Source organism: Bubalus kerabau, chromosome 2 (genome assembly GCF_029407905.1).
Source record: "Bubalus kerabau isolate K-KA32 ecotype Philippines breed swamp buffalo chromosome 2, PCC_UOA_SB_1v2, whole genome shotgun sequence".
Taxonomy (NCBI): domain Eukaryota; kingdom Metazoa; phylum Chordata; class Mammalia; order Artiodactyla; family Bovidae; genus Bubalus; species Bubalus kerabau.
The window spans coordinates 199,658,724-199,680,421 of record NC_073625.1 but is presented as its reverse complement, the minus strand read 5'-3'; the positions used below and the strand labels follow the sequence as shown (position 1 = coordinate 199,680,421).

Below are 21,698 nucleotides of genomic sequence, written 5' to 3'. Positions count from 1 at the left end.
CGGTCAGTCGTGTCCGACTCTTTGCGACCTCATGGACCGCAGCACGCCAGGCCTCCCTGTCCATCACCAACTCCCGGAGTTTACCCAAACCCATGTCCATCGAGTTGGCGATGCCATCCAACCATCTCATCCTCTGTCGTCCCCTTCTTCTCCTTCCCTCAATCTTTCCCAGCATCAGGGTCTTTTCAAATGAAATGCTCTTAGACTCCACAAAAAACCGTTTCAGTTGCGCATGGGGTTAGGGTTGAATTGAGGGAATCCTTGAGAGTGAGGGGTGGGCATGATTCTGGATAACCTACCCATAGCAGTGGGACCCAGAGCTGCTTTTTCTGCATCTATCTGCTTCTCCATGTTGGGCTTCCAAATTAGATTTCATTGGCCTCTGTGGAAACTCTTTCACTGCTCCTTCAAGAAAAAGAAGAAAATAAAGAAACAAAACCAAAAAACCTTGAGAACTACTTCTCTAGTCCAGCTTCTTTTTTGACTAGGGTTTCCTGACTTCTTAAAGTCTTCCAGTCTCATCATCTACTAGTTTATCAATGTTAGGTCAAAACCAGTTCAATAAGATGCAATAGGATACATTTAAGTATGAAAAAAATCAAATGTATTTAAGTGCCAAAAAAAAATCAGTAATACAGAATGGAGAATACCTGTTTTGAAAGCAGTCCTAGAGAATAAGTTTAATGCATGTGAAGAGTGTGCCCACCTGTCCCCTCCAGTACTCCAGTGCTCTGAACTGGGGCCCAGCAGGGTTCTCCAGATCCTGCCTGCTTACTTGTCCCTCCATCTGTGTCCTCTCCTGCCCTCTGCCGAGTCCCGTCTGCACCCCAGTCTCCACCTTTGTGATCTTCACAAAGATCACACCCTTCCTGGTGCACCTCTTTGTGACGTCACCTGTGATATCCTGGGCTGGATTTGCATTCCCTTCCTTTTGGCCCTTACCATGTTCCACCTTCCTTTCAGTTCGGTTCAGTTCAGTCGGTCAGTCGTGTCTGACTCTTTGCGACCCCATGAATCGCAGCACGCCAGGCCTCCCTGTCCATCACCAACCCAAACTTATGTCCATCGAGTCGGTGATGCCATCCAGCCATCTCATCCTCTGTCGTCCCCTTCTCCTCCTGCCCCCAATCCCTCCCAGCATCAGGGTCTTTTCCAATGAGTCAGCTCTTTGCACGAGGTGGCCAAAGTATTGGAGTTTCAGCTTTAGCATCAGCAGGTGGCTTAGACGGTAAAGCATCTGTCTACAGTGTGGGAGACCCGGGTTCAATCCCTGGGTTGGGAAGATCCCCTGGAGAAGGAAATGGCAATCCACTCCAGTACTATTGCCTGGAAAATCCCATGGACAGGGGAGCCTGGTAGGCTACAGTTCATGGGGTTGGAAAGAGTCGCACACGACTGAGCGACTTCACTTTCACTTTCTTCCTTTCTACCAATGAACACCCAGGACTGATCTCCTATAGGATGGACTGGTTGGATCTCCTTGCAGTCCAAGGGACTCTAAAGAGTCTTCTCCAACACCACAGTTCAAAAGCATCAATTCTTCGGTGCTCACATTTCTTCACAGTCCAACTCTCACATGCATACATGACCACTGGAAAAACTATAGCCTTGACTAGATGGACCTTTGTTGGCAAAGGAATGTCTCTGCTTTTCAATATGCTATCTAGGTTGGTCATAACTTTCCTTCCAAGGAGTAAGCGTCTTTTAATTTCATGGCTGCAGTCACCATCTGCAGTGATTTTGGAGCCCCGAAAAATAAAGTCTGACACTGTTTCCACTGTTTTCCCATCTATTTCCCATGAAGTGATGGGACCAGATGCCATGATCTTCGTTTTCTGAATGTTGAGCTTTAAGCCAACTTTTTCACTCTCCTCTTTTACTTTCATCCTTTAGAGTTATGTAATTTTTTAAAAATATGTGTTTTATTGAAGCATAGTTGATTTATAATATTGCATAAGTTTCAGGTGGACAGCAAAACGATTCAGTTATAGGCACATATACGTTCTTTTTAAATACTCTCTCCCATTATGGTTTCTCATAGGATATTGGATGTGGTTCTCTGGGGTGCACAGTAGGACCTTGTTGTTTATCTGTTCTCTATATGATCGTCTGCGTCTGCTAATTCCAGCTCCTAACCCATCCCTCCCCTGACCCCACCTCCATTTTGCCCCTTCGGGAACCACAGATCTGGTCTCCGTGTCTGTGAGTCTGTTTCTGCTTTATAGATAAGTTCATTTCTGTCATATTTTAGATTCCACATACAAGTGATGTCATATATATGTCTTTCTCAGTGGCCTGACTTCACTTAGTATGATAATTTCTAGATCCATCCACGTTCTGATTTTTCATTTGCTTTTCTAAGTTTCCCAGGTAAATTGTGAGCTGCAAATGGCATTATTTCATTCTTTTTTATGGCTGAGTAGTATTCCACTATATCTATCTATCTGTGTATATGAAGATGTGGCATGTATGTATATGCATATATGCCATATTTTCTTTATCCATTCATCTGTGGGTGGACATTTAAGTTGCTTCCATGTCTTGGTTATTGTAAATGGTTCTGCTGTGAACATTGGGATGCGTGCATCTTTTCAAATTATAATTTTGTCTGGATGTGTGCCCAGGAGTGGGATTTATGGATTGTATGGCATACAGTTATTTTTTAATTGCTCTGCAAACTCCTCGAGTCAGGAACTAGCTGTTTCTAATATTCATGTTCCCTGGATCCAAATGAACTCCTTTCGTGTTACAGCTTCTCATCCAACACTGGTTAGATGGATACAGAACAACATGAGGTTACTGCTGTGTTTAAAAGATAACTGACCGTGTTGTGAAATGTACACGGGAGGTTCTTATCCTCTGGTCTGCATTGTGATCCTGGCTGACTGGGAGGGTTATGCCCACCACACTGCTGTGTTTGCCAAGAACCACAGACAGAATGCGGGGTGGGCAGAGATGGGGGACATTCCTGGAAATGGTTGAAAACGTTGGGCATGTTTATGTTGGAGAAGGAAGAAACGGGGAGTCAGGAAGCTGATTCCACGTCTTTGAAGGGCAAACCTCTGATAAGGGGACAGGCTCTGTTTTCCTTGCCTGCAAGGGGAAAGCTGGGTCCCCTTGGGAACTCTGGTGGAGCCATCTGCCAGTGGAAGTGGCTGGGGCGTGCCACTGCCGACCCCAGGTACCATCTCTCGGGTGGTGGAGGTGACCGTCCTGAATCACCTGTGGCCTTGATACGAATGCACATTCCCAGGCACCAGTGCCAGCGGCTCAGAGTCGGGAGGTCTGGGGGTGGAGATGAGGGGTCTGCATGTTAAAAACCCAACCAGGAACCACTGGGCAGAGAACCACCCTGGTCCCTTCCAGCTTTAGTAAACTGGGATGCATGGGTCACCTATTGCTTTTAAGCCAGTGGCCTCTTTGAGGCAAAATTCTTAAACATCCTCTTCAGCTCAGTGGAAAGGGGCATCATTTGGCAAATTAGACAAGAAGGCTCAGAAGCTAGTCTAATGAGGCCACGTTTTATAACTTTTTTCTTTTTGCAAAAGTGATGCGTGGACAGTTCCTCAAAATGTTCAGCATCGTTACCATGTGATGATGGAGAATCACCGACCTTGTGATTCTACTCCAAGATGTTTATTCAAGAGAAATGAAAATGTAGGTCTGCATAAAAACCTATACATGAATCTTCATGGCGGCGTTATTTGCAATATCCAAAAAGTAGAGACACTCCAAATGCCCATCAATTAACAAATAAGTAAAACGTGTGCCATGGAGTATTCTTCAGGTAACCTCTTATTGAACTCATGATTCCTTGGGTCCGCTGAGCAGTTCTGCTCTAGAGCAGCTTAGCGGACCTGTCCTGGGCTCAGAATCAGGTGATGGGAGGGTCCAGGTGGCCTCACTCGTGTGTCTGACAGTTGGCTGGCTGTTGGCTGGGCCAGCGGGGCCCTGTGGGTCTTAACGTCTAGTAGGCTAGCCTGGGCTTCTTCACAGGAGGGCAGTCCCAGGGCCCCCAGGAGCCCCAGGGTGCTAGGTTACTTGTCTCATTTGTTAATATCCTGTTGATTTGTTAATATACTATGCATTTCCAAAGAAAGTCTGAAAACTAAGCTCAGATTCAAGAGACAGAGTCCCAGACCCTTAGACTCTTACCTCCTAGTAGGACCACCTGCGTCAGCGCAGTGGCACAGAGGCTGGGCAGGGTGGAGCCGTGTGTGGTCAGTTTAATAACTTACCAGTTTTTGCTAAAGCATCCAGTGGCCTTAGTGGTTGGTGACCAACGTGATTCTGCATTTAATTTTCATGCACGAATATACTTGCCGCTTCCGCGTACAGAAAGGTCAGAAGGTTGGTATCGCAACACCCTGGCAGATTAACTCCCATTTTTAATGGCAAACTCCTGTCTCGTTGGTATTGGATGTGATTTACAGCAATTTTGATAAGATTTTGAGCATATAAGACAGTGGTGGCAGAATCTACCCCAGAAATGCTGGGAAAGGTTCATTCATTCATTCACTCACCCATTCTGGGCCAGACAACTCCCTAGTTGATTGAGATCCATCATGAATAAGATAAACCGCTTGCTTTGGCAGAGAATGCATTCCAGGAAAGGAGAGAGTGATGTGTAGATAAACTCATTGGTGCCGAGTAGTGATCCACACGATGAAGTGTTGGGAGACAGAGGGTAGTGGGGGTTTCCTCCAGGACCCCAGGCGGAGGTGGCCAGTCTCTCTGACACTGTGTTTATCTTCTTGACCGTGGTTTTCTTAGTCAGCTCCTCCTCTGATGGGTCACAACCCAGATGCTGGTGGACAGGCTCTGATGCATGTGTCTCCAGGCTGCAGTGGGGCAGGAAACCAGAGAGAACTGACGGACTCTGGAGACCCAGGAGCTGACAGTCAGGGCTCTGACATGTCCTGAAGGCTGGATATTCCCACCAGCATCTCCCAGCCCCTTGGAAGCCCTAGAAGATGTCCCCCTAGCAGGAGCAGGGTCCTCAGAGGACACGCTGAGGATTTGCGCAATGTAATTTGGCTTAAGGGAGAGGGGACAATAAGGAGACAGGGTCCAGTTAGCATCCCGGTAACCATGGCAACAAGAGGCTGACAATTGGGTCACCACCGAGAAACTATTGACCAGAGAGGATATTGACTGAATGCCGAAGTGGCCCCTTGAATTTACCAGATGGAGAAAGTCAGGGACGGAAAGTGTGTTGTGTTGACTGTTGCACAGTGAGACTTTCTTTTCGGAGTGACCGTGCTTTCCAGCTCTGGTGATGCTGGCCGCCCGGCGACAGTTGAGTAGCCCTTAAGTTCCGTCTCCTCCTCTGCTGGGGTTTTGAACCAGCCTTTGCTCAGGGACATCCTCTGGGCCAGCGTTTTGTGATTATTGGTTAGCAGTCAGGAATGAGAGCTGGTGATAACTTGGATGCAGTTTTAAGTTTGAGAGTTTTAGCTGACACACTTCCCCCCCACCGCCACCACCAACTCCAAAATAAATCCCTTTTCATTGTATACTTTGGGGAGGCTGTTTTAAATCCTCTCTTTTCTGGGTTGTAGATACAGTGGAAAAATAAGCAAGATTTAAAACGCGACCCCTCGTTGACTTCATGTCTAAAGACAAAGTGACAAATCCCAGTTACTCCCAGAAAGCCTAATTTCCTCTCACTCCTCCCAGAAAGTGGAAGGGACTTGGCGAGCCTGCGGATGGAGAAAATGTTTCTTGTATAATTGTTATCAAACAAAGCTGTTTCCAAGTCTGCCTGCCAGAGAGAACACACTCACCCCAGACGTGGTCAGCGTGTGTATGTGTGTGAAATGTGCACTCCTGGAGGACGCAGGCCCTGCGGAGCAGCCTGCGGGGTGTGATGGCTTTGAGCTGCGTAACGTTTTGAGCTCGGAGTGGCAGCACCTGCCCCCTGACGGTCAGGGTCCACCCCAGCCGTGCCCCCTCAGCCTTGACCCGTCCAGCGTCAGTCAGTGCATTTCAATCGCTCATTCGTGTCCAACTCTCTGCGACCCCGTGGACCACAGCACGCCAGGCCTCCCTGTCCATCACCAACTCCCAGAGTTTACTCAAACCCATGTCCATTGAGTTGGTGATGCCATCCAACCATCTTATCCTCTGTCGTCCCCTTCGCCTCCTGCCCTCCATCTTTCCCAGCATCAGAGTCTTTTCAATGAGTCAGCTCTTCGCATCAGGTGGCCCAAGTATTGGAGCTTCAGCATCAGTCCTTCTAATGGATTTTCAGGGCTGATCTCCTTTAGGATGGATGGGTTGGATCTCCAGTGTAATCAGGGAGCCCTGGTCGTCAACGCACCGGACCTGGTTCTCACTCTGCCCGGCAGGCAGCTCTGGTGGGTGTATGCAGCCCCCAGCCCCTCTCCCCACGCTGCCCGCCCGGCCTGGAATCCAGGAGAGGGTTATCTTGCCCGGCAGGTTCAGGCTCCCTGCCAGCCTGGCGCGCCTGGTGGGAGGCGGCCAACAGCATCTCGAGCTGGCACACCTGCCTGTGTGCGCGTTTATCTCTCCCTCCCAGAGCTCCCTGGTGGCAGTGCCCGGCCTCACGGTGGCTTGTCACCAGTGAGACTTTGGGGCCCCCGTGCCAGGCCGGGTCCCCGTGCGTCTGCCACGGAGGAGACAAGGGTAAGACGCTGCCAGCTCTGAGCGAGGTGAGACGTTAGCCAGCCTGGCTCCGTTCAGCGGTAGCCATTACGGTCTCTCTCACAGTGTTGTCTGATGAGGGGACTTTCCCTCTGATTTTCCTCCCAAAGATCTGCCCGGGGAATTGGCTCTTTCTCAAACGATCGTGATCGGTGTCCACTTCTGCTGTGGAATGAGGCATCCCAAAGCTTGGCGAGTTGAGATGAGCAGCGTTGACTGTTGCAGTCAGTGGGCAGGTCCGCCGGGGGTTTCTGCTCATCTGGCCCGAGCTTCTCTGACCTCACTCTGCCTCTGAGGCGCTGGAGGGTCCTCCGGCGGCCCCACTGACTCAGGACGGCATCTCTCCCGTCTGCTGGTTGCCTGGGCCGCAGGGCTCCCGTCCTCCCGCAGGCCAGCCTGGGCTTGTCCCCGGTCCCCTGAGAGCATGTAGAAACAGCAAGCACCCTCGTGGCCGAGGCTGAGAGCAGCGTGAGGTCATGTCTACCATCTGCCCTTGGTCAGAGCAAGTCCCAAGCCCGGCCTGGATTCAAGGGGTGGAGAAGTGGACCCTTTACGGGAGTTGCTGCATATGTACCTTGTCAAGAGGCCTGGATGCAGGCAAGTAATCACTGAGGCCATTCTTTGCAAACAATGTGTCTCAAATAATAATAACAGTCATTATTGCTATTCTGTTGGGCTCTCAAAGGGCTACCGAGTTTGCTGTTTTTCTTGCATGGTAGAGAAAATCAGGGTGAGACGTGAGCGAACCAGCAGGGGTGGGTAAGGAGTCCTAGGAAGGAAGCCTTCCACACATTGCGTGCGTTTATTTCATCTGCCCCCTTTTCTGCATCTGAGAACTAGGCTTTCTTTCTTTTTTTTTTAACGTATTCTCTTTGAACGTTATGAAAGCCAAAGTTGTTGAAAATGAGACCGACGGCTTTCTTAGACTCTATTATGTTGGCCTAATTACATATCAGCAAGATGTTGTTTCTGGGGCATTGTGTGTAAAACAAAGAGGGAAACGGCGTCTCCAGCGGGCCCCAGCATGGGCTGGCAGAAGCGGCAGTCCCTGCCAGCCGTGGTCCCGGGAGAGGCCTCGGCAGGGACGGGGGCCAGGGAGGCAGGCCCGCCGCAGCTGCCGCTGGCTCAGAGGGGCCAGGCCTTCCCCAGACAGGGGTCCTTCCGCCCTCCTGCCTCAGCGCACCCCGTGGCTCCCCTCTGGGGCGGGGCCGTGTGTCTGCCCTCCACACCCCCTGGACTAGGATTTCCTGCAGCAGGGGAAGAGGCTGGCGTGGCTTCGCTTCCCAGATGCCTGGCACAGAGCCAGACAGACTGGATGCAGAGATTCCATGGTGAGCAGTGGTGCCCAGGAGAGCCTTGCCCCTGGGGACGCTGAAGGACGAGGGGAATTTCCCACAGGACCGCCCCAGGGTTAAGTAGCGCCCGCTTTCTATTTGATAGGGAGAAGGGAAATGGCAGCCCACTCCAGTATTCTTGCCTGGAGAATCCCGTGGACAGAGGACCCTGGTGAGCTGGTGTCCATGGGGTTGCACAGAGTCGGACATGACAGAAGCGACTCAGCATGCATGCATGCATCTATTTGATAAAGAGAGGTGCAGTGTTGCCTCTTTCCAGGTTGGCCTTCCCTTCTGCCCTGTCCTTGGAGCTCCGCTTTCCATTGCCTGAGGGCATGATCTTTCCTTCCCCACGTGCTGTCGAGGCCAGGGTCTCTGCTCAGGCCAGGCCCAGTCACAGGGAAGCCCAGATTTCCCAAGAACCTGTTCACACACCGGCCGCTGCTTCCTGCCCTCTGAAGCACCCTGGCCGCGGTCTCTCGAGACCTCACTGTCCATCCCGAGCTGGTTTTTCAGCCTCCAGGGTGCGTCCCTTCTCAAGGCAGTAGATGCTGGGGTCTTCCTTCTCTTCCTTTGCCTGCACTGCACGGCGTGTGAGATCTTAGTTCCCGACCAGGGGTGAAACCCTTTCCCCCTGCGGTGCAAGCATGGAGTCTTGACCACGCGACTGCCAGAGGAGTTCCTCGATCTTTCTTCTCAAATGTATTTCCTACCCTGGACAGCCCTCTGGCCCGGTTCCTCCTGGTTCAGTGCTTTTTTTTTTATCAACGTCTGCTCCGCTTGCCCTGGAGACCCAGTCCTCAGTCACGCTCACCCCTCCTGAGTTGTCATCTGCCCTGGGTTGGCCAAGGCCTGCAAGCCTTCGTTCTCACCGTGGCCTCTCCCTGGCTTGAGACTGTGTGTCGGTGCTCTACTGCCGCTGTGACAAGTGACTGCAAAGTTAAGCCAACGCAGATTTAGTCTCTTAACAGTTCTGGAGGACAGAAATCCAGAACGTGTCTTAAGGGATTATAACTGAGGGGTGGGCAGGGCTGCTTTCTTTCTGGGACCGTCTGTTCCTCGCTTTTGACTTTTAGAGGCCAGCTCGCTCGTGGTCAGGCACTCTGCCCTCTGCTCTCTGCTCCCCTCTCTCTCCCTAACTCTGACCCACCTCCCACCTCCCTTCTAAGGACCATCCTCCTTTTTTTGGTGGGGGGGCATTATGTGGGATCTTAGTTCACCAGCCAGGGATTGAACCAGCGACCCCTGAAGCGGAAGCACAGAGTCTTAACCCTCGGACCACCAGGGAAGTCCCTAAGGACCCGTTTGATTACACCGAACCCACCTTGTAAATCTCCCCATCAGGTGATTCATAACTTCATCAATCTGCCAGATCCCTTTTACTGCACCATAGAACGTAGCCTCTTCCCAGGCCCCAGGGTTTAGGATGTGGAGATGCGTGGAGGGAGTGTGTGGGTGTTATGCTTTCTGCCACAGGAATCGTTCCCTCTCGTTGTGGTCCTTGCCTTGGTTCAATACACAAGCAGCCATTACCACACCCCCCAAGCCATCACCTGGGTCCTGTGTAATTCATTTAACAAGCCCAACGTGCGTGGGCACAGGCGGCATTCAGGGCTCTGCTCTTGCGGACAGCTCTCCAGCGAATGCCTGTGTCCCTTTGTTGTTTTTATATACAGGATCATTGCCAGAAGTGAGATTGTTGGGTCAAAGGGCAAATGTATTTGTAACTCAGATGCCGTCAGATCTAATGAACAGTGCCATCAGATTGTTCTCCCTGAGGTTGAATCTGCCCTCCTGCCAGCCTCTGTGAGGATCCCTGCTCCCCACAGCCTTGCCAGCTAAGTAGCTGTTAAACTTTTGGATTATTCCAATATGAGAGGGGAAGCTGTGATATCTCAGGGCAAGTTTGGGTTTGGACTTCTCTTACTGTGAGTGTGGCATGGTTTCCTGTGCTTCACGACCGTTTGAATTTCCTTTTCTGTGACTCTTTTTGCATCTTCATCCCACCTTAAAATTTGGATTACTGGATGTTTTTCTCATCAGTTTTTAGGAGCTCTTTTTTGGCTGTAATTTGAGCTACAGATCTTTTCCCATCTTGTCATCTGTCTTTTGACTTTGCATAGCTTACCTTTTGTCATGGTGAAGGAGTTTTTATGTCACCAGATTTATTATTTTTACTTTGTGGTTTCTGGATTCTAACCTATTTAGAAATGGCTTCCAATGGGCCCTTTAAAAATTTGAATAATAAAATTGTGTTGAATGTAGGGGATTGGACACCAGCATCTATTTCTTCTGAAAAATCCCAGTGAACCGATACTAAGAGAATGTTTGATAGATGGATGTGTGTAAGAGTCACTCCTGATTATTCGTGGATTCCATTTTTGCAAATCCTATTTGGTAAACCTATCTGTAACCCCTAAGCCAGTACTCTCGGTGCTTCCGCAGTCACTTGCAGACGCGTGCTTTGTTGTTGCTGTTCAGCCGCTCAGTCGTGTCCGGCTCTGTGACCCCATGAACCGCAGCACCCCAGGCCTCCCTGTCCATCACCAACTCCCGGAGTTCACCCAAACTCATGTCCATCCAGTCGGTGATGCCATCCAACCATCTCATCCTCTGTCGTCCCCTTCTCCTCCTGCCTTCAATCTTTCCCTGCATCAGGGTCTTTTCAGATGAGTCAGCTCTTCCCATCAGGTGGCCAAAGTATTGGAGTTTCAGCTTCAGCATCAGTCCTTCCAATGAACACCCAGGACTGATCTCCTTTAGGATGGACTGGTTGGATCTCCTTGCAGTCCAAGGGACTCTCAAGAGTCTCTCCAGCACAATGATGTGGAAACGCGAGTGTTCCAGGCTAAGAAGCTTTCATGCTGCACACAGGTGTGCAGTTCGCGTCTGCAGTTCACTTAGGGCCACGTTTTTGCATGCTTGTGCTCCTTGTTGGTGACGTCACTGTTTTGAGTGGTCCTCAAGCATGGCGCTGCGGCGCTAAGCACAGGAAAGCGGGCGTGGGCCGTACAGAGCGAGTGCACGTGTTAGGAGCTTTGCTCATGAGCGAGTTACGGTGCTGCTGGCATGAGGTTCAGTATTAACGAATCCATGATATATACTAAAGCCAGATGTCTTTAAACAGAAATTCTCATTAAACAAGGTTACGTACTAATCATGTGACCAAAATTCTGACCAGAGGTTCATAGGAAGCTAACCCTGTATTTCCCCAGGTTCAGTATCTGTTAATTTAGTGTTTGTGGTGACATTGTAGTACATAATGAAAACTGACCATAGATGGTAGGTAGCTAGATGGATAGAGGCATAGGCAGGTAGGTAGATGGATGGATGGATGGACAGATAAATACATACATAGAGATGTAGACAGGTGGATGGATGGATGGACAGACAGATACATACATAGAGATGTAGACAGGTGGATGGATGGATGGATAGATGGACAGACAGATACATACATAGAGATGTAGACAGGTGGATGGATGGATGGATAGATGGATGTCCATAAGAACAAAAAGACTGAAGAAGAGAAAGAGGAAGCTGTGTGATTTCAACAGATTTCTAGAAGATGGTAGGTGCATGGAGAAAAACTGATTGATTTAGCACAGTGGTGGAAGCTGCACCTGGAAGAGGAAGGGATTGTGAGGAAAGCGTTGGCCTTGGAAGCCTGAGCCCCCGCAAGGGGTGGGATGAACGGCAGAGCTGGAGGCGGGCATCAGGGTGAAGTCTGCACACAGTGTGGTGAGATCCCTGGCTCCCACCTGTGCCTCATGCAGCCCAGTAACTGTAGACACGATCCAAGGGTTGGATGAAGCCACTTAAAGAGACAGAGTATGTGTATCTGTGAAACAGAACCAAGATGCTATAAGAAAAGCAATGATCAAAAGAGAAGAAGGAGCTTCAGGGCCTGAAAATAGGACAGCAGAGCATTTTAAAACATAACAAAAGGGCTGGGAGTGAGACAAAGGGCATTTTTAAGAAGGCAGAATTAAAAAGAAAGCACAGTCGCTTGGTCGTGTCTGACTCTTTGCAACCCCATGGACAGCAGCCCACCAGGCTCCTCCATCCATGGGATTTTCCAGGCCAGAATACTGGAGTGGGTTGCCATTTCCTTCTCTAGGCGATCTTCCCTACCCAGGGATTGAACCCAGGTCTCCCGAATTGCAGGCAGATTCTTTACCAACTGAGCCACTAGGGACGAGAATAAGAAAACAACAGGGGGGAAGGTCATAAAATTAAAATATCAATCCTACGTTTTGACTAACAGGAAGTCTGAAAAGAAAAAAGAGAAAAAAGACAGAAATGGAGAGCAAAATTATCAAAGAGAAGAAAAAAAGAATACTTTTCAGAGCTGAAGGATGGGAATCCTTTGAGGGCAAAGCTATTGGGTGTACACCCTTTGAATAAAAAAAAAAAAAAACACCCACATGAAGGCATATTGTGAATTCTGGAACTTCATGGGGGAAAACATCCTAAAATGTTCCAATGCAGCACAGCAGGCTATGCTCAAAGCTTGAGTAATCACACAGGTATCACAATAGCGGTGCTGACATAGAGAAGCTAGTGGAGGGATGCTTGCAAGTATTGATGGATAAAGCGATCACAGTCTAGACTTCTGTACCCAGACGGTTAGTTAAAGGTGAAGAGAAAGACACTTGTAGGAATGCAGGGATGCAAATAACTTCCAGGTCACGGTTTCCTAGGAAGCCAGCAGAGGGTGTGCTCCAGCAAAATGAGGGGGAAACCCAGAAGGAGAAGACATCCTCCCCAGGTAGAGTGGAGGGAGAACCTGGGCCAGAGAAGCATCCATGCCAGTTGGAGCAAGGGCACAGAACGTTCTGGAAATGAGGCCTCCAAATGGGAAAAAATAGAACTGATAGCTTATGGTGAACGATGTCGGATTCGTGGTCTCCGAAGATTTACCTTTGGGACCAGGGACCAGGCGTGATCACTCAAGAGCTTTTGTGTAGCAGTCTTATTATAAAAGTAAGAAAAGGGTCAGAGGAACCTTCTGACATAGACATCAGAAGGGGGACAGAGAGTGCCCCCTCGCTAGTGTTAGCAAGGGAGCTATATACTTTTTTAGTTAGTTATTGCAGGAAATCAAAAGAATGTCTCGAGGTTGTGAAAATTTTACCACACCCACCCCACAATTTACATTTTAGGATAACAGGATTAGAACTTAACAATAGAAAGATCCTACCAGACCCACCTCTTTCAGAATCTCCAGTTTATTGTGATCCACACAGTCAAAGGCTTTGGCATAGTCAATAAAGCAGAAATAGATGATTTTCTGGAACTCTCTTGTTTTTTCCATGATCCAGCGGATGTTGGCAATTTGATCTCTGGTTCCTCTGCCTTTTCTAAAACCAGCTTGAACATCTGGGACTTCGCAGTTCACGTATTGCTGAGGCCTGGCTTGGAGAATTTTGAACATTACTTTACTAGCATGTGAGATGAGTGCAATTGTGTGATAGTTTGAGCATTCTTTGGCATTGCCTTTCTTTGGGATTGGAATGAAAACTGACCTTTTCCAGTCCTGTGGAAAATTCTGAAAGAGATGAGAATACCAGACCACCTGACCTGCCTCTTGAGAAATCTGTATGCAGGTCAGGAAGCAACAGTTAGAACTGGACATGGAACAACAGACTGGTTCCAAATAGGAAAAGGAGTACGTCAAGGCTGTATACTGTCACCCTGCTTATTTAACTCATATGCAGAGTACATCATGAGAAACGCTGGGCTGGAAGAAGCACAAGCTGGAATCAAGAATGCCAGGAGAAATATCAATAACCTCAGATATGCAGATGACACCACCCTTATGGCAGAAAGTGAAGAGGAACTAAAAAGCCTCTTGATGAAAGTGAAAGAGGAGAGTGAAAAAGTTGGCTTAAAGCTCAACATTCAGAAAACTAAAATCATGACATCTGGTCCCGTCACTTCAGGGAATTAGATGGGGAAACAGTGGAAACAGTGTCAGACTGTTTTTTGGGCTCCAGAATCACTGCAGATGGTGATTGCAGCCATGAAATTAAAAAACTCTTACTCCTTGGAAGGAAAGTTATGACCAACCTAGATAGCATATTCAAAAGCAGAGACATTACTTTGCCAACAAAGGTTCGTCTAGTCAAGGCTATGGTTTTTCCAGTAGTCATGTGTGGATGTGAGAGTTGGACTGTGAAGAAAACTGAATGCTGAAGAATTGATGCTTTTGAACTGTGGTGTTGGAGAAGACTCTTGAGAGTCCCTTGGACTGCAAGGAGATCCAACCAGTCCATTCTGAAGGAGATCAGCCCTGGGATTTCTTTGGAAGGACTGATGCTAAAGCTGAAACTCCAGTACTTTGGCCACCTCATGTGAAAAGTTGACTCATTGGAAAAGACTCTGATGCTGGGAGGGATTGTGGGCAGGAGGAGAAGGGGATGACAGGATGAGATGGCTGGATGGCATCACCGACTCGATGGACATGAGTCTGAGTGAACTCCAGGAGTTGGTGATGGACAGGGAGGCCTGGCATGCTGTGATTCATGGGGACACGACTGAGCGACTGAACTGACTGACTGACGGGACCCATTCCCATAATATACATTCTAAGATATCAGAATTAGTCAGAAGGTTTTCAGGAAGGAGAAACTGCCCTCAAGCAGGATACATTGTTGTTATATAATCCTTGGTACAGAGTTGAAACTGAGTTGTTTGTTGTGTAATCATGAGTTCCGGGCTTAAAGAAAAAGCATTTTATGTGACTAAGGAATGTAGAGAAAAAGATGTTTGTCCTTTCCTCCTTCTTGAGAATTCCAGACCCCTTTCTCCTCCTCAGAAGCCCCAGACCCAAAGGCTCTCTCCTTCTTGGAGACCCTGGACTTTATCAACCTGCCTGGGAATTGATTCTCTCAGTTCAGTTCAGTTCAGTTGCACGCCAGGCCTCCCTGAACTAATATATTAATATTTAGGCACATGGGATATTTACTGATGGGTAGGAAGAAGAGCTGGAGAAGGAAATGGCAACCCACTCCAGTGTTCTTGCCTGGAGAATCCATGGACAGAGGAGCCTGGTAAGCTGCAGTCCCTGGGGTCACTAAGAGTCGGACATGACTGAGCGACTTCACTTTCACTTTCACTTTCACTTTCATGCATTGGAGAAGGAAATGGCAACCCACTCCAGTGTTCTTGCCTGGAGAATCCCAGGGACGGGGGAGCCTGGTGGGCTGCCATCTATGGGGTCGTACAGAGTCCGAGACAACTGAAGCGACTTAGCAGCAGCAGCAGTAGGAAGAAGAGTGGAGAAGGCAATGGCACCCCACTCCAGTACTCTTGCCTGGAAAATCCCATGGACAGAGGAACCTGGTAGGCTGCAATCCATGGGGTTGCACAGAGTCGGACAGGACTAAGCGACTTCACTTTCACGTTTCACTTTCATGCATTGGAGAAGAAAATGGCAACCCACTCCAGTGTTCTTGCCTGGAGAATCCCAGGGACAGGGGAGACTGGTGGGCTGCCGTCGATGGGGTCGCATAGAGTCCGACAAGACTGAAGCGACTTAGCAGCAGCAACAGCAGTAACATAGACTTTTGATTTAATTACATTATCACCATTGGGGGCACCAGGAAAGAGAAAGTAAGAAACGTGAACGGGAACAGTAAGCCTCCATGTCCCATGGTAGGAAATCAGAAGAGGCCTGAAGTTGATACATAAGGAAATCGTATACAAACATGCCTTGCCCATTAGCGTTGGGCATTGGTGCTTTGGCAGCAGTTTACAAAAGCCTCTCGCGGCTGTTGCTTCGCATGTCCTCTCCGGGCATGGAGGGGAAGGACCCCCCAAGGCTGCCAGGAGACCAGCCCAGAGGTCCTTTCAGACATGAAAACTGAATTCCCTTCTTCCTCTCCAGTTACGAGTCAAGAACAAAGTGTCATCTTTTAAGCTGCTTTTGTCCCAGATCCTTCTAGAACAGAAACAAGGAGAAAAAGAGAGGTGTGCAGTGATACCAGTATAGAAACTTTCTCACTGGACCAGGGCATTACCTCCTAATATTCCCTGCTGCAGGGGCTTTGGGAAAGGATCAAAAGACACACGTGTTTGTTAGTAAACGCTGTGTGTTGTCCTGGTTTTGGAGGGTAAGGGAAGGTTGTGTTGGATGTCTGTTTCTCCACTGGATTCGCGGCCACTGGAGGCATCGGAGGGAACAAAGGAAAAAGAGCCGTAAATACAAATGTATCCCTTTTGTACAAGTTGAAGAACCACAGGACATGCGCCATTTTTTTTTTAACACTCCAGGTGTGATTGGAGATGCCGCATCCACACAGGAGAGTGGAGAGTTAATTAAAATTTTTGCTGCTGTTCCCAGAAATGTCTTTCCGTTTGATCAGCGGGCTGGCTTTGGAGTGCTGCGTGTGCGTCTCTCCTCACTGCAGTGTCATGGAAAAGCAGATCAGAGAGCGGCTTCCATCCGACGCCTGCCCGACCCCCTTTCCTAGCGAACAGACTTGAAAGCAGCTTCCCCTGACTGTGTGGGGCTCGTGTCGTTTTTAGAAACGTCATCTTCTGACTATTGATAATATGCACACCGGCTTTGATACAGGTGCCTGTGGAAAACCGCGTGAACCGTTCGTTAATTACATCAAGGCCGCCCAGAGCGTGGCAGAGTCTGGCAGGGTGAGCCCCCTCACCCCCGGACCGTTTGTATTTTCCTTTTCCACCCGTGCTGTGACGGCCGGCTGGGAGCACCTGGGACTGAACCCTGGGCTGTCTCAGGCAGGGCCATGTTTTGCAGTGTTTTCTCTTTGTTTTCCTTTTGGTCTTTATGGTTCTGGACCCTCTGGCTGGCATCCCCCACCTTGAGGGGGAAGGCTGCTGAGGAGGAATCCTGTCGTCTTCCTCTTGAAGACGGTGGAGAAGGAGAAGAGCGCAGAGCAAAGCCCGGCTCGGGAGCCCTGTCTGGGCAGGCCGGCCAGGCTGCCCCCCGGGGTGCCCATTGTCCGGCTGCGCTGGCGCGGAGGAGAGAACCGGGCCGGCCGGACGCGGTGAAAGGGCTCCATCCTGCCGCTCAGGCTTTGTGAGCACCCGGGCTTTGTGAGCTCTGCGCTGGTCCTGGTTGCCATGGCGACTGTCTGATTGTGGCAGGCCTGTCATGGCGCTTGATAAAGAGGGAAGGCTATTCTTGATAGACCCGAGTAATCACAACCTCGCAAAGCCCGAGTGTGGATTTAACATTTTCCCCCTTCTTAAATCCAGAATGCAGGGATGGGGGCCCGGGTTCTCAGGGTAAAGCGGCCGCAGCAGGGCGGGGAGCCCCTGCCCAGTGCCCGGGATGTACTGGCCAGGTGGGCCTGCCATGGAGGGCCCCGTGTGCCGGGGGTGGGGCAGAAATGGGGTGTGGCCTGTATGGGGTCTCCATGGTCGGGGCCAGAATGGGGCCCTCCCATCCCCCTCCGCGGTTGGTTTTTGTACCTGCCTCCCTCCCTTCTGCCCAGTCCAGCTGCCCCCGAACTGTGTCCGTGCAGGGCTGAGCCTTTCAGAGCCCCCTGACCTCTCCGCCCCTCGTGGAGAATGAGGGGAGGGCTTCAGTTCAGTTCAGTTCAGTTGCTCACTCGTGTCCGACTCTTTGCAACCCCATGAATCGCAGCACGCCAGGCCTCCCTGTCCATCACCAACTCCCGGAGTTCACTCAGACTCACATCCATTGAGTCAGTGATGCCATCCACCCATCTCATCCTCTGTCGTCCCCTTCTCCTCCTGCCCCCAATCCCTCCCAGCATCAGAGTCTTTTCCAATGAGTCAACTCTTTGCATGAGGTAGCCAAAGTACTGGAGTTTCAGCTTTAGCATCATTCCTTCCAAAGAAATCCCAGGGCTGATCTCCTTCAGAATGGACTGGTTGGATCTCCTTGCAGTCCAAGGGACTCTCAAGCGTCTTCTCCAACACCACAGTTCAAAAGCATCAATTCTTCCGCGCTCAGCCTTCTTCACAGTCTAACTCTCACATCCATACATGACCACTGGAAAAACCATAGCCTTGACTAGATGGACCTTTGTTGGTAAAGTAAGGTCTCTGCTTTTGAATATGCTATCTAGGTTGGACATAACCTTCCTTCCAAGGAGTAAGATCTTTTAATTTCATGGCTGCAGTCACCATCTGCAGTGATTTTGGAGCCCAAAAAACAGTCTGACACTGTTTCCACTGTTTCCCCATCTGTTTCCCATGAAGTGATGGGACCAGATGCCATGATCTTCGTTTTCTGAATGTTGAGCTTTAAGCCAACTTTTTCACTCTCCACTTTCACTTTCATCAAGAGGCTTTGTAGTTCGTCTTCACTTTCTGCCATAAGGGTGGTGTCATCTGCATATCTGAGGTTATTGATATTTCTCCCGGCAATCTTGATTCCAGCTTGTGTTTCTTCCAGTCCAGCGTTTCTCATGATGTACTCTGCGTATAAGTTAAATAAGCAGGGTGACAATATACAGCCTTGACGTACTCCTTTTCCTATTTGGAACCAGGCTGTTGTTCCATGTCCAGTTCCAACTGTTGCTTCCTGACCTGCATACAGATTTCTCAAGAGGCAGATCAGGTGGTCTGGTATTCCCATCTCTTTATTCGAGGTAACGGCAGATAGATTGTGGCCACAAAACTGCACTCTTCTGTCATCAGAAGAAACCTAATCAATTCCCTAGGCAGTCTTCTGCAGACTAAGTTGCACCTCAACTATTAGAAGTGTTCTTTAAAAAAAAAAATAGAGCTGCCTTATGATCCACTGCTGGGTGTGTTTCCAAAGGATAGGAAAACGCTAATTAGAAAAGATAGGTGTACCTCAGTGTCCATAGCAGCATGAGTCACAGTTGCTAAAATACAGAAGAAACCTGAGTCAGTAGACATATGGATTAAAAAGAGTGGTGTATTTGTGTGTGTACACACACACATGCACACATGACACACACTGTGTGTATATACACACACAATGGAATCTGACTCAACCATAGAAAATGAAATGATACCATTTGCAGCAACACAGATGGATCCAGGAGGTATTATGCTTATCAGTGAAATAAGTCAGAGGAAGAGAGATACTTTATGTTTCCACTTACATGTCAAGTCTAAAAAATAAAATGAATGAATATAGCAAAACAGAAACAGCCTCACAGACGTAGAGGACAAACTAGCGTTTGCCAGTGGAGAGAATGAAGGGGATTAAGAGGTAGAACCTATCATGTATAAAATAAGATACGGAAATGTACAGCACAGGGAATGAATATGTGCTTTATGATCACTGAATCTGTTGGACAGAGGAGCCTGGCAGGCTGCAGTCAGTGGGGTGGCAGAATCAGACACGACTGAGCATGCATGTGGCGGGCATGGCTTGTGTGGAGTATAATCTATAAAGCTGCTGGATTGCTGATGGTGTGAACCTGAGAAGAGTGTAATATTGCAAGTCGACAGCAATTCAGTGATCTTCTTTGGCCACACCAGCCCGCGGCATGTGAGGCTTTAGCTCCCTGACCAGCGATACGTGCGGGGTCTGAACCACTAGACTGCCAGGCATGTCCTGGTCCCGGGCAGCACTTCAGTTAAGAAGAGGAGGAAAAAAAACAGCCCCCTGGGCCCCACCATTTGTAAAAGGAGTTTCTGATTGTGCAGGTCTGGGTGGGTCCCGAGACTCTGTTTGCAACAAGTTCCAGGGTGAGGCTGCTCACGGAGCCGCGCTTGGAGAGCGGCTGCCACAGGCCACGACTTCCTGTGTGCAGTGGAGGCTCGGGGGACGTGGCTGCGCAGTGGCCACGCCTGGACAGGTGCCCGCGATGGCAGCTCTAGAAGCCCCGGGGAAGCAGGCCTGCCCCTCTTCTGTCTTTGGCCCCCGGTTCTGTCCCCAGAGGCCCCCTCGCCACGGGCCAGCCCTCTGCCCGGCACCCGCCCACTCACTGTGAGGCTCGTGCTGGGGTCCCCCCGGGAAGGCCCTCCCTTCTCTGCCCACCGTGTCCCCCAGCCTCTGAGCCCCCAGAAGCCCACCCTCACCACGATGGCCCCAGCCCCTTTGCGCTGACCGGCCAGCCTCCTGGCCCTCAAGCGGGCCGTCTTGTGTTCAGGGGCATGTGTGTATGTGCACGCATGTGTGTGTGTGTGTGTGTGCACGCGTGCGCACCCCCTGGTGTCTGCAGGACGGGAACCCAGCGGCAGGGCTGAGCCGTCCCTCCCATCCACCCCTTGGCGGGCCTGTGGTCCTCCTGAGTGGGTCCTGCGGTTGTCCCGGTACGCAAGGACTCTGGATGCCTGTCAGGGGGGCAGGGCCCGGTGAGGCTGCTGTCGGAAGTCCACCTGCCTCTCGAGAAAGCAGGGTACGGGGTCGGGGGTGGGGGGCCCAGGCAGGGGGTCCTCTCCCTGTCTACCCCCTCTGCGTGTGTGTTGTGTGGTGTGTGTGTTATGTGTGTGGTGTGTGTGTAGTGTGTGTTCAGTATGTTGTGCGTCTGGTGTGTGTTGTGTGTTGTGCTGTGTATGTGGTGTGTGTGTGATGTGTGTGGTGTGTGTGTTTCTAGTGTGTGTTCTGTGTGTTGTGTGTCTGGTGTGTGTTGTGTGGTGTGCATTGTGTTGTGCGGTGTGTGTGTGTTGTGCTGTTGTGTGTGTGTTGTGTGGTGTGTGTGTTGGTGTGTGTGATGTGTGTAGTGTGTGATGTGTGTAGTGTGTTCTGTGTGTTGTGTGTTGTGTGTGGTGTCTGTGGTGTGTGTGGTGTGGTATGTGTGGTGTATGCATTGTGTGGTCTGTGTGGTGTGTGCATGGTGTGTGGTTGTATGTGTGTGGTGTGTGTGTGTGGTGTGTTCATTGTGTTATGTGTATGGTGTGTGTGTTTGTGTGTGTGGTGTGTGTGTGGTGCGGTGTATTTCTCTGTGTGTGTCTGTGTGTGTGTGTGTGGTCTGTGTGTAGTGTGTGTTCTGTGTGTTGTGTGTCTGGTCTGTAGTGTGTGTTGTGCTGTGTATGTTATGTGTGTGGTATGTGTGTCTAGTGTGTGTTGTGTGGTGTGTGCATTGTGTGTGTGGTGTGTGCATTGTGTGTGTGGTGTGTGTGTTTGTGTGTGTGGTGTGTATGTGTGGTGTATGTGTGGTGTGTGTGTGTGGTGTGTATGGTGTGTGTGTGTGTGTATGTGGTGTGGTGTATTCTCTATGTGTGTGTGTCTGTGTGTTGTGTGTGTGGAGTGTGTGGTGTGGTGTATGCATTGTGTGTGGTGTGTGTGCAGTGTGATGTATTTCTCTATGTGTGTCTTTGTATGTGCTGTGTGTGTGTGGTGTGTGTGGTGTGTGTGGTGTCGTGTGTGTGTGTAGTGTGTGTTGTGTGTTGTGTGTCTGGTGTGTGTTGTGTGTGTGGTGTGGTGTGTGTGTTGTATGTGTTGTGTGTGTGGTGTGGTGTATATGTGGTGTGTGTGTGCAGTATGGTGTATTTCTCTATGTGTGTCTGTGTATGTGTTGTGTGTTTGATGTGTGTGGTGTGTATGGTGTCGGGTGTGTGTCTAGTGTGTGTTCTGTGTGTTGTGTGTCTGGTGTGTGTTGTATGTTGTGTGCACTGTGTGTGTTGTGCTGTGTGTGTGGTGTGTGTGTGGTGTGTGTGGTGTCATATGTGTGTGTAGTGTGTGTTCTGTGTGTTGTGTGTCTGGTGTGTGTTGTGTGTTGTGTGTGTGATGTGTGTGTGGTGTGGTGTGTGTGTGTGTGTGGTGTGGTG

The 21,698-nt window shown here is 49.8% G+C and overlaps 1 protein-coding gene across 1 annotated transcript in view; it reads left to right on the top strand.

Annotated features, from left to right (window-relative positions):
• The window catches only part of RFTN1 (raftlin, lipid raft linker 1), a 231,821-nt gene that overhangs the window by 197,876 nt on the left and 12,247 nt on the right, over positions 1 to 21,698 (top strand). The gene's annotated exons all lie outside the window — the stretch shown is intronic.